The following is a 16,057-nucleotide window of genomic DNA, read 5'->3' on the forward strand; positions in this document are numbered from 1 at the left end:
CTCTTCATATTTCATCTGTGGGAATGATTCAATCAGAGGCACTGTCATTTCATTTTTACTGACTCTTGTTTTTTGTGTATAAACTAGATTATATGTCTTCTTACTTTTCATTTCCTTATAAAAACCAAACTTATAATGCCAGGTGCTCTAAAAGTACAGAGAAGTATACTTTTATTTATCATTAAACCTATCTGGTTTAACCTATCATTAAACCCATTGGGAGGAGCTACCCCCCAGCCCAAGGCCAGGGGCGGTGGCTGAGAGGAGCAACCCCACGTCCAAGGAGCGCTGGCTGCACAGGTGCAGGAAAGCAGAGAGGAGCTACTCCATGTTCAAGGTCAGGAGGGGCGGCGGTGAGGAGATACCCCTCGTCCAAGGTAAGGAGCAGCAGCTGCGCTTTGCTGGAGCAGCCGTGAAGAGATACCCCACGTCCAAGGTGAGAGAAACCCAAGTAAGATGGTAGGTGTTGTGAGAGGGCTTCAGAGGGCAGACACACTGAAACCATAATCACAGAAAACTAGTCAATCTAATCACACGGGCCACAACCTTGTCTGACTCAATGAAACTAAGCCATGCCCGTGGGGCAACCCAAGATGGGTGGGTCATGGTGGAGAGGTCTGAAAGAATGTGGTCCACTGGAGAAGGGAATGGCAAACCACTTCAGTATTCTTGCCTTGAGAACCCCATGAACAGTATGAAAAGGCAAAATGATAGGATACTGAAAGAGGAACTCCCCAGGTCGGTAGGTGCCCAATATGCTACTAGAGATCAGTGGAGAAATAACTCCAGAAAGAATGAAGGGATGGAGCCAAAGCAAAAACAACACCCAGTTGTGGGTGTGACTGGTGATAGAAATAAGGTCCGATGCTGTAAAGAGCAATATTGCATAGGAACCTGGAATGTTAGGTCCATGAATCAAGGCAAATTGGAAGTGGTCAAACAGGAGATGGCAAGAGTGAACATCGACATTCTAGGAATCAGTGAACTAAAATGGACTGGAATGGGTGAATTTAACTCAGATGACCATTGTATCTGCTACTGTGGGCAGGAATCCCTGAGAAGAAATGGAGTAGTAGAAATGGAGTAGCCATCATGATACCCACTCCAGTGTTCTTGCCTGAAGAATCCCAGGGATGGGGGAGCCTGTTGGGCTGCTGTCTGTGGGGTCACACAGCGTCGGACACGACTGAAGTGGCTTAGCAGCAGCAGCAGCAGCAGCCATGATGCTCAACGAAAGAGTCCGAAATGCAGTACTTGGATGCAATCTCAAAACTGACAGAATGATCTCTGTTCATTTCCAAGGCAAACCATTCAATATCACAGTAATCCAAGTCTATGCCCCAACCAGTAACGCTGAAGAAGCTGAAGTTGAACGGTTCTATGAAGACCTACAAGACCTTTTAGAACTAACACCCAAAAAAGATGTCCTTTGCATTATAGGGGACTGGAATGCAAAAGTAGGAAGTCAAGAAACACCTGGTGTAACAGGCAAATTTGGCCTTGAAATACGGAATGAAGCAGGACAAAGGCTAATAGAGTTTTGCCAAGAAAACGCACTGGTCATAGCAAACACCCTATTCCAACAACACAAGAGCAGACTCTACACATGGACAACACCAGATGGTCAACACCGAAATCAGATTGATTATATTCTTTGCAGCCAAAGATGGAGAAGCTCTATACAGTCAGCAAAAAACAAGACCAGGAGCTGATTGTGGCTCAGATCATGAACTCCTTATTGCCAAATTCAGACTTAAATTGAAGAAAGTAGGAAAAACCACTAGATCATTCAGGTATGACCTAAATCAAATCATTTATGATTATACAGTGGAAGTGAGAAATAGATTTAAGGGCCTAGATCTGATAGACAGAGTGCCTGATGAACTATGGAATGAGGTTCGTGACATTGTACACGACACAGGGATCAAAACCATCCCCATGGAAAAGAAATGCAAAAAAGCAAAATGGCTGTCTGGGGAGGCCTTACAAATAGCTGTGAAAAGAAGAGAAGCAAAAAGCAAAGAAGAAAAGGAAAGATATAAGCATCTGAATGCAGAGTTCCAAAGAATAGCAAGAAGAGATAAAAAAGCCTTCCCTGGCCATCAATGCAAAGAAATAGAGGAAAACAACAGAATGGGAAAGACTAGAGATCTCTTCAAGAAAATTAGAGATACCAAGGGAACATTTCATGCAAAGATGGGCTCGATAAAGGATAGAAATGGTATGGACCTAACAGAAGCAGAAGACATTAAGAAGAGGTGGAAGAATACACAGAAGAACTGTACAAAAAAGATCTTCATGACCCAGATAATCACGATGGTGTGATCACTGACCTAGAGCCAGACATCCTGGAATGTGAAGTCAAGTGGGCCTTAGGAAGCATCACTACGAACAAAGCTAGTGGAGGTGATGGAATTCCAGTTGAGTTATTTCAAATTCTCAAAGATGACGCTGTGAAAGTGCTGCACTCAATATGCCAGTACATTTGAAAAACTCAGCAGTGGCCACAGGACTGGAAAAGGTCAGTTTTCATTCCAATCCCAAGGAAAGGCAATGCCAAAGAATGCTCAAACGACCACACAATTGCACTCATCTCACACGCTGGTAAAGTAATGCTCAAAATTCTCCAAGCCAAGCTTCAGCAATACGTGAACTGTGAACTTCCAGATGTTCAAACTGGTTTTAGAAAAGGCAGAGGAACCAGAGATCAAATTGCCAACATCCCCTGGATCATGGAAAAAGCAAGAGAGTTCCAGAAAAACATCTACTGCTGCCTTATTGACTATGCCAAAGCCTTTGACTGTGTGGATCACAATAAACTATGGAAAATTCTTCAGGAGATGGAATACCAGACCAACTGACCTGCCTCTTGAGAAACCTATATGCAGGTCAGGAAGCAACAGTTAGAACTGGACATGGAACAACAGACTGGTTCCAAATAGGAAAAGGAGTACGTCAAGGCTGTATATTGTCACCCTGCTTATTTAACTTCTATGAAGAGTACATCATGAGAAACGCTGGGCTGGAAGAAGCACAAACTGGAATCAAGATTGCCGGGAGAAATATCAATAACCTCAGATATAGTTGACACCACCCTTATGGCAGAAAGTGAAGAGGAACTAGAAAGCCTCTTGATGAGAGTGAAAGAGGAGAGTGAAAAAGTTGGCTTAAAGCTCAACATTCAGAAAACGAAGATCATGGCATCTGGTGCCAACACTTCATGGGAAATAGATGGGGAAACAGTGGAAACAGTGTCAGACTTTATTTTTCTGGGCTCCAAAATCACTGCAGATGGTGATTGCAGCCATGAAATTAAAAGACGCTTACTCCTTGGAAGGAAAGTTATGACCAACCTAGATAGCATATTCAAAAGCAGAGACATTATTTTGCCAACAAAGATTCGTGTAGTCAAGGCTATGGTTTTTCCCGTGGTCATGTATGGATGTGAGAGCTGGACTGTGAAGAAAGCTGAGCGCCGAAGAATTGATGCTTTTGAACTGTGGTGTTGGATAAGACTCTTGAGAGTCCCTTGGACTGCAAGGAGATCCAACCAGTCCATTCTGAAGGAGATCAGCCCTGGGATTTCTTTGGAAGGAATGATGCTAAAGCTGAAACTCCAATACTTTGGCCACCTCATGGGAAGAGTTGACTCATTGGAAAAGACTCTGATGCTGAGAGGGATTGAGGGGCAGGAGAAGGGGACGACAGAAGATGAGATGGCTAGATGGCATCACTGACTCGATGGACATTAGTTTGAATGAACTCCGGGAGTTGGTGATGGACAGGGAGGCCTGGCATGCTGTGATTCAGGGGTCGCAAAGAGTCGGACACGACTGAGCGACTGAACTGAAATGAACTGAACTGAACTGAAAACCTATCTGTAAGAAAAAACTTCAGTCTCTGTTTTCTCTACAGTATATTATTTTATTGCTTTGATTCTAAAAACATGTGATTGCAATTTTGCTATTCATCTGAACACTTAAAAATTCAAATTGAAAATTATGTTCAATTGTAGCAATAATTTCATGTTTTCAACTGATGTGCTATTTTCACCTCTATTCTGTTTTCCATTATTATCAATTCAAAATTAATTTTATTGTTCCTGTAAATATTTTGTAAGCCACTTAAAGTTGTTTTGGGGATAAAGATAGTTAATTTTTAAAATGATGATCTTCCAGTGGTATTTCCAAATCTTGTTTTTCTTTGATGTTATGCATATTTAGCTCTTTAACTATAAAACCAAATCAATGAGCTGACCATTGAGTATTGTAGGATACTATTTTTTTAAGTGTGTATTTCAATGTAATGTGTATAAAAGCAACAGTCATAGTTTTTTTAATATATAATTTGTTTTCATTCATTTATTTATTTTAGTTTGGCCACAGGGCATGTGGGATTCTAGTTCCCAGACTAGGAGTTAAATCTGGACACTTGCAGTGGAATTAGGGAGTCTTAATCATTGGACCACCAGGGAGGTCCCAGTAGTCATAATTTTTATTCAGATTTTCTAACTTAGACAAAAGAATCATTAAGCTGATCTTTCTGTCCAGGAACACCCAAGAGATAAGAAATAGGTACATCTGGCACTTATGTTCCAGCTAGGAGTTCTAACTAGAATGCTCACCCCTCACACACTTACTGCATGAAAGAAACATCAGCCACAATTCATCTCTGAGATCTTCCTAAATTACTCACATCCTTGATAATTGCTGTTGTTCTGCTGGCCCCATTTAATTCATTCATTCTTGTGGTTTTTTTGTTCTGTTTTGCATTTTTGTGTATGTTTGTTTATGTGAGTGTGAATATGTTGAGCTGAGGTTGCCCGTCTTCATTAAGTACTTGTCCTTTGCTGTAGCTAGATTTTAAGCTTCTTGTGATATTCTATACACCTTTCTATGGAGCATATAGTATATTTTCTCACAAAAGCAATTTCTTAATTTATTGAATAAATTAAAATGAGTCAACTTGATTGTTTCTTTATAATAGTCCCGAAGATGTAAGCGAGGATTTCTACCCAAAATTCAGAACAACCTCCTGTACCCTCCTGTTTTATTTATTTATTTAATTCAGAGTAGACTGTAGTACTTGGATACTGATTAAAATTGCTTGTTCAAAGAATCATCAATCTTTTTAGACCAGTACAGTTCAAGTGTAGAGTGTGTGTCTAGAAATTATACTCTTTTCACCCACTCTTGTAGAAGTTGCAAGTTACATCATTGTTTTCGGTATATCATACATAACTTCCATGGTATGTGTTTACTAATTTGAAAGTTCACAGAGACGAAGCCACTGCAAAGAAGAGACACACCTATCTCCATATTCTAACAGTTTTAAATGAGGACGAGGGTCAACATTTCAGCTACATAACTGTAGACACATATAAGGAGCAGAAGGAACAGTCCATCCAACACTTGAGCACCCCGGGGAATTCCTTTTCCCTAGGAAAAGGAAAGCTGAACAGGAATCTATTTTATCAGCTACAATATTTCAGACTACTTATATATATTTATATTTTACATATAATATATATTAAGGATCAGAAGGTGTTTAAACTTCACTTATTATTATAGAATTTTCCCAATGAAAATGTGATTTTAAGAAATATAAAAACGCTTTGGACGGCCCTCGGCGCATGCGCGCGCGCGGCGACACGTGACTCCGCACGCTGTCCCGGAAGTCGGCGCGGGACGGGCGGCGGGTGGAAGCCGGTGCGGGGCTGAGGATCTCAGCGTTACCGCCGTTGTCCCCTCCTGGGCCGGGGTCGCCCGCCCGCGGCGAGGGACGCCGGGCCCTGATCGTCTGCCGGCGCCCTTCTGCAGCGTCTCCGCGTGGTTGCCATGGAGGCGCCGCCCGGCGGCAAAAATTAAAAAAAAAAAAAAAACGCTTTGACCGAGTCTTTAACGTGATCAGAAACAGGGGTCTGATAGGTGACATTATTAAGATATGATTTTATGTGTATAAGACTATGAAACAGTGCCTTTTTTTTTCACTACCTTATCCTGACACCTTTATCTATGTTTATTCACCTATTTAATTCAATGTAGAGTGTAGCAGCAGCAGCAGAGTGTAATACTTGGATGCTGATTAAAATCGCTTGTTGAATGAGCCATCAATCTTTTCAGTCCGGTATGCATCCACTCCAGTACTCTTGCCTGGAAACTCCCACGGACGGAGGAGCCTGGTAGGCTGCAGTCCATGGGGTCGCTGAGCGACTTCACTTTCACTTTTCACTTTCATGCATTGGAGAAGGAAATGGCAACCCACTCCAGTGTTCTTGCCTGGAGAATCCCAGGGACGGGGGAGCCTGGTGGGCTGCCGTCTATGGGGTCACACAGAGTCAGACACGGTTGAGGCGACTTAGCAGCAGCAGCAGCAGCAGCAGCAGCATGCATCATGCCCTACATTTGACGAGTTAACCTCTGCCTTCAGAAACTACCGTCAGTGTTTCTTTTTTTCTTTTATTGTATCTTCTTTTTATATGAGGTCTTCTCTCATTTTTTTGACTTCTGTCTAAATTATTCCTTTCTGTTCAACTAGGATAGTACATTTGAATATCCCTAGGTCAAGAAGATCCCTTGGAGAAGGGAATGGATACCCAGTCCAGTATTCTTGACTGGAGAATTTCATAAACAGAGGAGCCTGGTGGGTTACAGTCTATGGGGTCACAAAGAGTCAGACATCCCTGAGCTACTAACACTTCCATTTTTTCACACAGGGTGGTACATTTGAAAATCATACTGAAACTCAGGTTCAAAAAATAGCCAGAAGAAGTCAAAAAACAGACCTTGCAATCAAAAATACAGTGTTCTTAATTTACTGAAATATTTTTTTATTCTTAACTTTGCTTTTCTTTTTCAAATGGAGCAAGATTTTATGAATCTTAAGAGGAATTACCAATGTAAAATCATATTTAAAGTAAGAAATATTAAAACTATTCAAATCCTACCCAAGTTACACTTAGTTTTATAAACTCAATCTCATCAAAATTTTTCTTCTCAAATCTTGCAATGTCGCTGTTGGTTTCCAACTTCCGGAAACCTTTAGATAGCACTACTACCCCACTCAGAAAGAAGAGCCACTAAATTGTTCAGGTTATGTAGCCACTTTTGTTTTTATCCAAATAACTTATGTTTGCTTTTCTGGTCTTTCCACTGTGTGAGGATTATAATAAGCATGTACATTATCTATCATGAAAATGTACATGGTGCTATTGAAAGCAAGTTTGTAAAATCAAATTGAAGATAGGAAATGAAAGTCTAAAACCGGTGACTCAAGGAGTCTAATTCCTTGTGTGCTGCAGTCCATGGGGTCACAAAGAGTCAGTCACAACTGAGCGACTGAACTGAATTGAACTGAATTCCTTAATTGAAGTTTCTAAAGATTAAAATGAAAACATACCAAAACCTCTTTCATATTGTCAGATTCAGTCATCATAAAAGTTATTTTTAACAAACAGGATTTTATGTAAATAGGGTGCAAATCTTTTTAATAAAGTTCATTTACTATATTATTCCTTCAGTTCAGGCCAGTCACTCAGTCATGCCCGACTCTTTGTGACCCAATGAATCACAGCACGCCAGGCCTCCCTGTCCAGCACCAACTCCCGGAGTTCACTCAGATTCACGTCCATCGAGTCAGTGATGCCATCCAGCCATCTCATCCTCTGTTGTCCCCTTCTCCTCCTGCCCCCAATCCCTCCCAGCATCAGAGTCTTTTCCAATGAGTCAACTCTTCGCATGAGGTGGCCAAAGTACTGGAGTTTCAGCTTTAGCATCATTCCTTCCAAAGAAATCCCAGGGCTGATCTCCTTTAGGATGGACTGGTTGGATCTCCTTGCAGTCCAAGGGACTCTCAAGAGTCTTCTCCAACACCACAGTTCAAAAGCATCAATTCTTCGGCGCTCAGCCTTCTTCACAGTCCAACTCTCACATCCATACATGACCACGGGAAAAGCCATAGCCTTGACTAGACGAACCTTTGTTGGCAAACTAATGTCTCTGCTTTTGAATATGCTATCTAGGTTGGTCATAACTTTCCTTCCAAGGAGTAAGCGTCTTTTAATTTCATGGCTGCAGTCACCATCTGTAGTGATTTTGGAGCCCAGAAAAATAAAGTCTGACACTGTTTCCACTGTTTCCCCATCTATTTCCCATGAAGTGATGGGACTGGATGCCATGATCTTCGTTTTCTGAATGTTGAGCTTTGTCAACTTTTCACTCTCCACTTTCACTTTCATCAAGAGGCTTTTGAGTTCCTCTTCACTTTCTGCCATAAGGGTGGTGTCAACTATACCTGAGGTTATTGATATTTCTCCCAGCCATCTTGATTTCAGCTTGTGTTTCTTCCAGTCCAGCGTTTCTCATGATGTACTCTGCATATAAGTTAAATAAACAGGGTGACAATATACAGCCTTGACGTACTCCTTTTCCTATTTGGAACCAGTCTGTTGTTCCATGTCCAATTCTAACTGTTGTTTCCTGACCTGCATACAAATTTCTCAAGAGGCAGGTCAGGTGGTCTGGTAGTCCCATCTCTTTCTGAATTTTCCACAGATTATTGTGATCCACACAGTCAAAGGCTTTGGCATAGTCAATAAAGCAGAAATAGATGTTTTTCTGGAACTCTCTTGCTTTTTCCATGAACCAGCAGATGTTGGCAATTTGATCTCTGGTTCCTCTGCCTTTTCTAAAACCAGCTTGAACATCAGGAAGTTCACAGTTCACATATTGCTGAAGCCTGGCTTCAGCAATTACTTTACTAGCATTACTTTACTAGCGTGTGAGATGAGTACAATTGTGTGGTAGTTTGAGCATTCTTTGGCATTGCCTTTCTTTGGGATTGGAATGAAAACTGTCCTTTTCCAGTCCTGTGGCCACTGCTGAGTTTTCCAAATGTGCTGGCATATTGAGTGCAGCACTTTCACAGCATCATCTTTCAGGATTTGAAATAGCTCAACTGGAATTTTATCACCTCCACTAGCTTTGTTCGTAGTGATGCTTTCTAAGGCCCACTTGACTTCACATTCCAGGATGTCTGACTCTAGGTCAGTGATCACACCATCGTGATTATCTTGATTGTGAAGATCTTTTTTGTACAGTTCTTCTGTGTATTCTTGCCATCTCTTCTTAATATCTTCTGCTTCTGTAGGTCCATACCGTTTCTGTTCTTTATCAAGCCCACCTTTGCATGAAATGTTCCTTTGATATCCCAGCTTTTCTTGAAGACGTCTCTAGTCTTTCCCATTCTGTTTTCCTCTATTTCTTTGCATTGATCGCTGAAGAAGGCTTTCTTATCTCTTCTTGCTATTCTTTGGAACTCTGCATTCAGATGTTTATATCTTTCCTTTTCTCCTTTGCTTTTCGCTTCTCTTCTTTTCACAGCTATTTGTAAGGCCTCCCCAGACAGCCATTTTGCTTTTTTGCATTTCTTTTCTATGGGAACGGTCTTGATCCCTGTCTCCTGTACAATGTCACAAACCTCATTCCATAGTTCATCAGGCACTCTATCTATCAGATCTAGGCCCTTCAGGAAGGGTGGTGGTGAGGAGATACCCGTCGTCCAAGGTAAGGAGCAATGGCTGTGCTTTGCTGGAGCAGCTGTGAAGAGATACCCCACGCCCAAGGTAAGAAAAACCCAAGTAAAATGGTAGATGTTGCAAGAGAGCATCAGAGTGCAAACACACTGAAACCATACTCACAGAAAACTAGTCAATCTAATCACACTAGGACCACAGTCTTGTCTAACTCAATGAAACTAAGCCATGCCTGAGGGGCAACCCAAGATGGGCAGGTCATGGTGGAGAGATCTGAAAGAATGTGGTCCACTGGAGAAGGGGATGGCAAACCACTTCAGTATTCTTGCCTTGAGAACCCATGAACAGTATGAAAAGGCAAAATGATAGGATATTGAAAGAGGAACTCCCCAGGTCCGTAGGTGCCCAATATGCTCCTGGAGATCAGTGGAGAAATAACTCCAGAAAGAATGAAGGGATGGAGCCAAAGCAAAAACAATACCCAGCTGTGGATGTGACTGGTGATAGAAGTAAGGTCCGATGCTGTAAAGAGCAATATTGCATAGGAACCTGGAATGTTAGGTCCATGAATCAAGGTAAATTGGGAAGTGGTCAAACAAGAGATGGCAAGAGTGAATGTCGACATTCTAGGAATCAGTGAACTGAAATGGTCTGGAATGGGTGAATTTAACTCAGATGACCATTATTATCTACTACTGCGAGCATGAATCCCTCAGAAGAAATGGAGTATCCATCATGGTCAACAAAAGAGTCTGAAATGCAGTACTTGGATGCAATCTCAAAAACGACAGAATGATCTCTGTTCATTTCCAAGGCAAACCATTCAATATTACAGTAATCCAAGTCTATGCCCCAACCAGTAATGCTGAAGAAGCTGAAGTTGAATGGTTCTATGAAGACCTACAAGACCTTTTAGAACTAACACCCAAAAAAGATGTCCTTTGCATTATAGGCGACTGGAAGGCAAAAGTAGGAAGTCAAGAAACACCTGGAGTAACAGGCAAAATTGGCCTTGGAATACGCAATGAAGCAGGGCAAAGACTAATAGAGTTTTGCCAAGAAAACGCACTGGTCATAACAAACACCCTCTTCCAACAACACAAGAGAAGACTCTATACATGGACATCACCAGATTGTCAACACCAAAATCAGATTGATTATATTCTTTGCAGCCAAAGATGGAGAAGCTCTATACAGTCAGCAAAAACAAGACCAGGAGCTGACTGTGGCTCAGACCATGAACTCCTTATTGCCAAATTCAGACTTAAATTGAAGAAAGTAGGGAAAACCACCAGACCATTCAGGTATGACCTAAATCAAATCCCTTATGATTGTATTTCAATATAGTGTCTGCAAATTCAGCATTCATAATTTTTATTCAGATTGCTGCTATACTTTATAAAGATTAATGATTAGAAAGATGAAAAATGTATTTTAGAAACATTATGTCCATACATGGAATGATATCACTGTTCAAGGTTTATATATTTACCTACAAATTTTGTTATATTATTTTGTGATTTTTTTTATTTTATTTTAATTCTAGCCATTAAAGTACATGTGTATCATAATTTTACTTTAATTTTAATTTGCATTTCAAAATGCAAATGCTAATGCTGAAGATGGTGAGCAAGTTTTATGTTATTATTTAATTCTGTGTATCCTTTTAGTAAAGTATCTATCAAAGAGTTTTGTACATTTGTTGATTAGGTTGCTTCTGCTTTTGCTACTGGTCTTTGGGAGTTTTTGTATTATCTATATATATTTCACTTTTTTGAATATGTGATTCACAAATACTTCCACACCTCAGTTTTACATTCATGTTTTGTTGAGACAAGAAGACAACTTATTTTCTCCTTATGAGTCCCTTTTTACATATTTAGCAGACTTAATCTTAATAACACAATTTTAGTTATAGGAACTTATTATGAGTCATTGATTGTTCAAAGGAAAGACATTGAAATAATCACGTATCAGTACTGATGTAGCTACTATTAATCACAAGCTCTTGAACTAGTTTTCCCTACTTTGGGATCCTATTTCAAATAATTGTCAAAGTGTCATACTTGCTGTGAGCCAAGTTTTAAGGAATCTGCAAAGCCTACAGATTTAACAATGATTTTAATATCAAAGATCATGTAACAGCAGAACAATGTTGATGACAAAGTTAAATATTATTTTAAAAATATGGTATTTGCCCAAAAAATAAAATGCTTTTAGATCATCAAATGTCTGTAAAAAGTTATATTTATGAAAAACAAAGTAACAGGAACATGCAACACTTTTCTTTAAAATATCAATAGATTGATAGATCTTTCTAAAGTTAGACCTTTCTTGCTAATCTCCCATTGACACTGGGAGCATATGAAAATATTACAAAATAATAGTGAAATGTGTCTGTATCCTCAGCAGTCCATATCCCAAGAAGTTCATATATCAGATGAAAGTGTGTTGAGTACATGCATACCAAAGCAAAGCATCCTTGAAACACCCGAAGTACTCAGCCACAATACACACATGATCATCATTAAAGTCTACAAACAATAAATGCTGGAGAGGATGTGGAGAAAAGGGAACACTGTTGCACAGTTGGTAGGAATGCACGTTGATATAGCCACTATGGAGAACAGTACGGAGAATTAAAAAAAAAAAAAAAAAAACTAGTAATAAAACTACAATGCTGTTGTTCAGTCACTCAGTCACGTCCAACTCTTTGAGACCCCATGGACTGCAGCACGCCAGGCTACTCTATCCTTCACCATCTCATGGAGCTTGCTCAAGCTCATGTCCATTGAGTCAGTGATGCCATCCAACCATCTTGTCTTCTGTCATCCCTCCTCCTGACTTCAATCTTTCCCAGCAACAGGGTCTTTTCTAATGAGTCAGATCTTCACATCAGGTGGCTAAAGTATTGGAACTTCAGCTTCAGTTTCCATCCCTCCAATGAATATTGAATACAACAATCATTGGGAGCTGTGGAATACTGGCCTAAGTCCTTTTGAAGGTCGCCATTACCGTCATTACCCCTACCATAGGCCAAACTACAGGGAGGCTTGGAACACAGCCCCACCCATCAGTAGAAACATGGATTAAAGATTTACTGAGCATGGCCCAGTGTCAGACTTTTTTTTTTGGGGGGGGGGGGGGGGCGGGGCTCTAAAATCACTGCAGATGGTGACTGCAGCCATGAAATTAAAAGACGCTTACTCCTTGGAAGGAAAGTTATGACCAACCTAGATAGCATATTCAAAAGCAGAGACATTACTTTGCCAACAAACGTCCGTCTAGTCAAAGCTATAGTTTTTCGTGTGGTCATGTATGGATGTGAGAGTTGGACTGTGAAGAAGGCTGAGCGCCAAAGAATTGATGCTTTTGAACTGTGGTGTTGGAGAAGACTCTTGAGAGTCCCTTGGGCTGCAAGGGGATCCAACCAGTCCATTCTGAAGGAGATCAGCCCTGGGATTTCTTTGGAAGGAATGATGCTAAAGCTGAAACTCCAGTAGTTTGGCCACCTCATGCGAGGAGTTGACTCATTGGAAAAGACTCTGATGCTGGGAGGGATTGGGGGCAGGAGGAGAAGGGGACGACAGAGGATGAGATGGCTGGATGGCATCACTGACTTGATGGATGTGAGTCTCAGTGAACTCCAGAAGTTGGTGATGGACAGGGAGGCCTGGCGTGCTGGGATTCATGGGGTCGCAAAGAGTTGGACATGACTAAGCGACTGAACTGAACTGAACTAAGCACGGCCCCACCCATCAGAGCAAGATCCAGATTTCCCCACTGCCAGTACCTCCCAGCAAGAAGTTTCCACAAGCCTCTTACCCTTATCCATCAGAGGGAAGACAGAATGAAAACCACAATCACAGAAAACTAACCAAACTTATTACATGGACCACAGCCTTTTCTCACTTAATGAAACTATGATCCATGCCCTGTAGGGCCACCTAAAATGGACAGGTAATGGTGGAGAGTTCTGACAAAGTGTGGTCCACTGGAGAAGGGAATGGAAACCACTTCAGCATTCTTGCCTTGAGAACCCCATGAACAGTATGGAAAGGAAAAAAGATATGACACTTTTTGATGAATTTTCCAGGTTGGTAGGTGCCCAACATGCTACCAAAGAGTGAAGAAATAGCTCCAGAAGGAATGAAGAGGCTGAGCCAAAGTGGAGACAACACACAGCTGTGGATGTGTCTGGTGGTAAAAGTAAAGTCCGATGCTGTAAAGAACAACACTGCATAGGAACCTGGAATGTTAGGTCCATGAACCAAGGTAAATTAGAAGTGGTCAAACAGGAGATGGCAAGAGTGAACATTGACATTTTAGGAGTCAGTGAACTAAAATGGATGAGAATGGGTAAATTTAATTCAGATGATCATTATATCTATTACTGTGGACAAGAATCCCTTAGAAGAAATGGAGTAGCCCTCATAGTCAACAAAAGAGTCTGAAATGCAGTACTTAGGTGCACTCTCAAAAATGACAGATCTCTGTTTGTTTCCAAGGCAAACCATTCAATATCACAGTAATCCAAGGCTATGGTCCAACCACTAATGCCAAAGAAGCTGAAATTGAATGGTTCTATTATGACCTCCAAGACTTTCTAGAACTAACACACCCAATATATGTCCTTTTCATCATAGGGGACTGGAATGCAAAAGTAGGAAGTCAAGAGATACCTGGAGTAACAGGTAAGTTTGGCCTTTGAGTACAAAATGAAGCAGGGCTGAGTCTAACAGAGTTTTGCCAAGAGAATGCAACGGTCATAGCAAACACCCTCTTCCAACAACACAAGAGATGATGCTACACATGGACATAACCAGATGGTCAATACCAAAATCAGATTGATTATATTCTTTGCAGCCAAAGGTGGAGATGCTGTATATAGTCAGCAGAAACAAGATTGGGAGCTGATTGTGGCTCAGATCATGAACTCTTTATTGCAAAATTCAGACTTAAACTGAAGAAAGTAGGGGAAACCACAAGGCCATTCAGGTATGACCTAAATCAAATCCTTTATGATTGTACAGTGGAAGTGACAAATCAATTCAAGGGATTAGATCTGACAGAGTGCCTGAAGAACTATAAATGGAGGTCTGTAATGTTGTAAAGGAGGTGGTGAATCAAAACCATCCCCATGAAAACTTCCATAAGACCCAGCAATCCTACTCCTGGGTATATTCCCTGAGAAAACCATAATTCAAAGAAATATGCAGCACTATTGACAATAGCCAGGACATTGGAGCAACCTAGATGTACACTGACAGCTGAATGGATAAAGAAGTAGTGGTACCTATATATAATGGAATATTACTCAGTCATAGAAAGTAATGAATTTGTGTCAGTTCTAATTAGGTGGATGAATCTAAAGCATGCTATATAGAGTGAAGTAAGTAAGAAAGAGAAAAACAACTATTGTATATTAATGCAAATAAAATGGACTCTAGAAAATTTGTACTGGTGAATCTATTTGCAGGGCAGGATTGGAGAGGCAGACATGGAGAAGAGACTTGTGAACACAGCAGGGGAAGGAGAGAGTGGGGAAAATTGAGAGTAGCACTGAATCATTTACATTACCATGTGCAAAGCAGATCTAATGGGAAGTCGCTGTATAACACAGCTCAGCCCAGTACTCTATGACAACCTAGAGAAGTGAGATGGGGTGGAGAATAGGAGGGAGGTTCAAGACAAAGGGGACATATGTATCCTTAGGGTTGATCCACCTTGTTGTGTGGCAGAAATCAATACAACATTGTAAAGCAATAATCCTCCAATTAAAAAAATAAAAATAAAAAAGCACCAAAATCTACATTCCTGAGAAACATTTCCTGCCTCAGTACAGCTTTTCACCAGATGAACAGACACAAAAGAGGTACTACCTACTACCACCTACCATTGTGAAACATTAATATGTATGCAGATATATTCTCCTTTAGAATTTTATTTAAGTCTGTGAGATTACTTCACAGAGCACTTCTGGTGGGGTGGTCTGACTAGTCTTATACTTTAAAAATAAAGACATTGGAGTGTCAGGTTACTTGTGCTTTCCTGCTTTCCCATTCTAAGATATGACTTCTGCACCATTCCAAGGATGAAAGACGGAGAAGGAAATGGCAACCTACTCCAGTATCCTTGCCTAGAAAATCCCATGGACAGAGGAGCCTGGTGGGCTGCAGTCCATGGGTCACAAAGAGTTAGGCATGACTGAGTGACTAACACTAAGGATGAAAGTAGTGGAAACAAAAGACTGAACACTTGCTGGCACCTATCTTCATGTTATTAGCCAAAATTGAGTCATTGCTTCATACTCAGCTGGAATAGAGGCTGAGAAATTGAATATTTCAAATCCACATAGTACAGCTAAATTGGTTATGAGATTGAAGTTTTGAATTTGTATATCCTGAGCAGGTCTACACCATCTCTTATATTATTTTCTGTGTATTAGTTGTCTCTTGCAGTTTTAGTAAATTACCACAAACTAAGTGCCTTAAAATTTATTATTTTAGAGTTCTGTAGATGATA

Source organism: Bos taurus, chromosome 11 (assembly GCF_002263795.3).
Source record: "Bos taurus isolate L1 Dominette 01449 registration number 42190680 breed Hereford chromosome 11, ARS-UCD2.0, whole genome shotgun sequence".
Lineage (NCBI taxonomy): Eukaryota > Metazoa > Chordata > Mammalia > Artiodactyla > Bovidae > Bos > Bos taurus.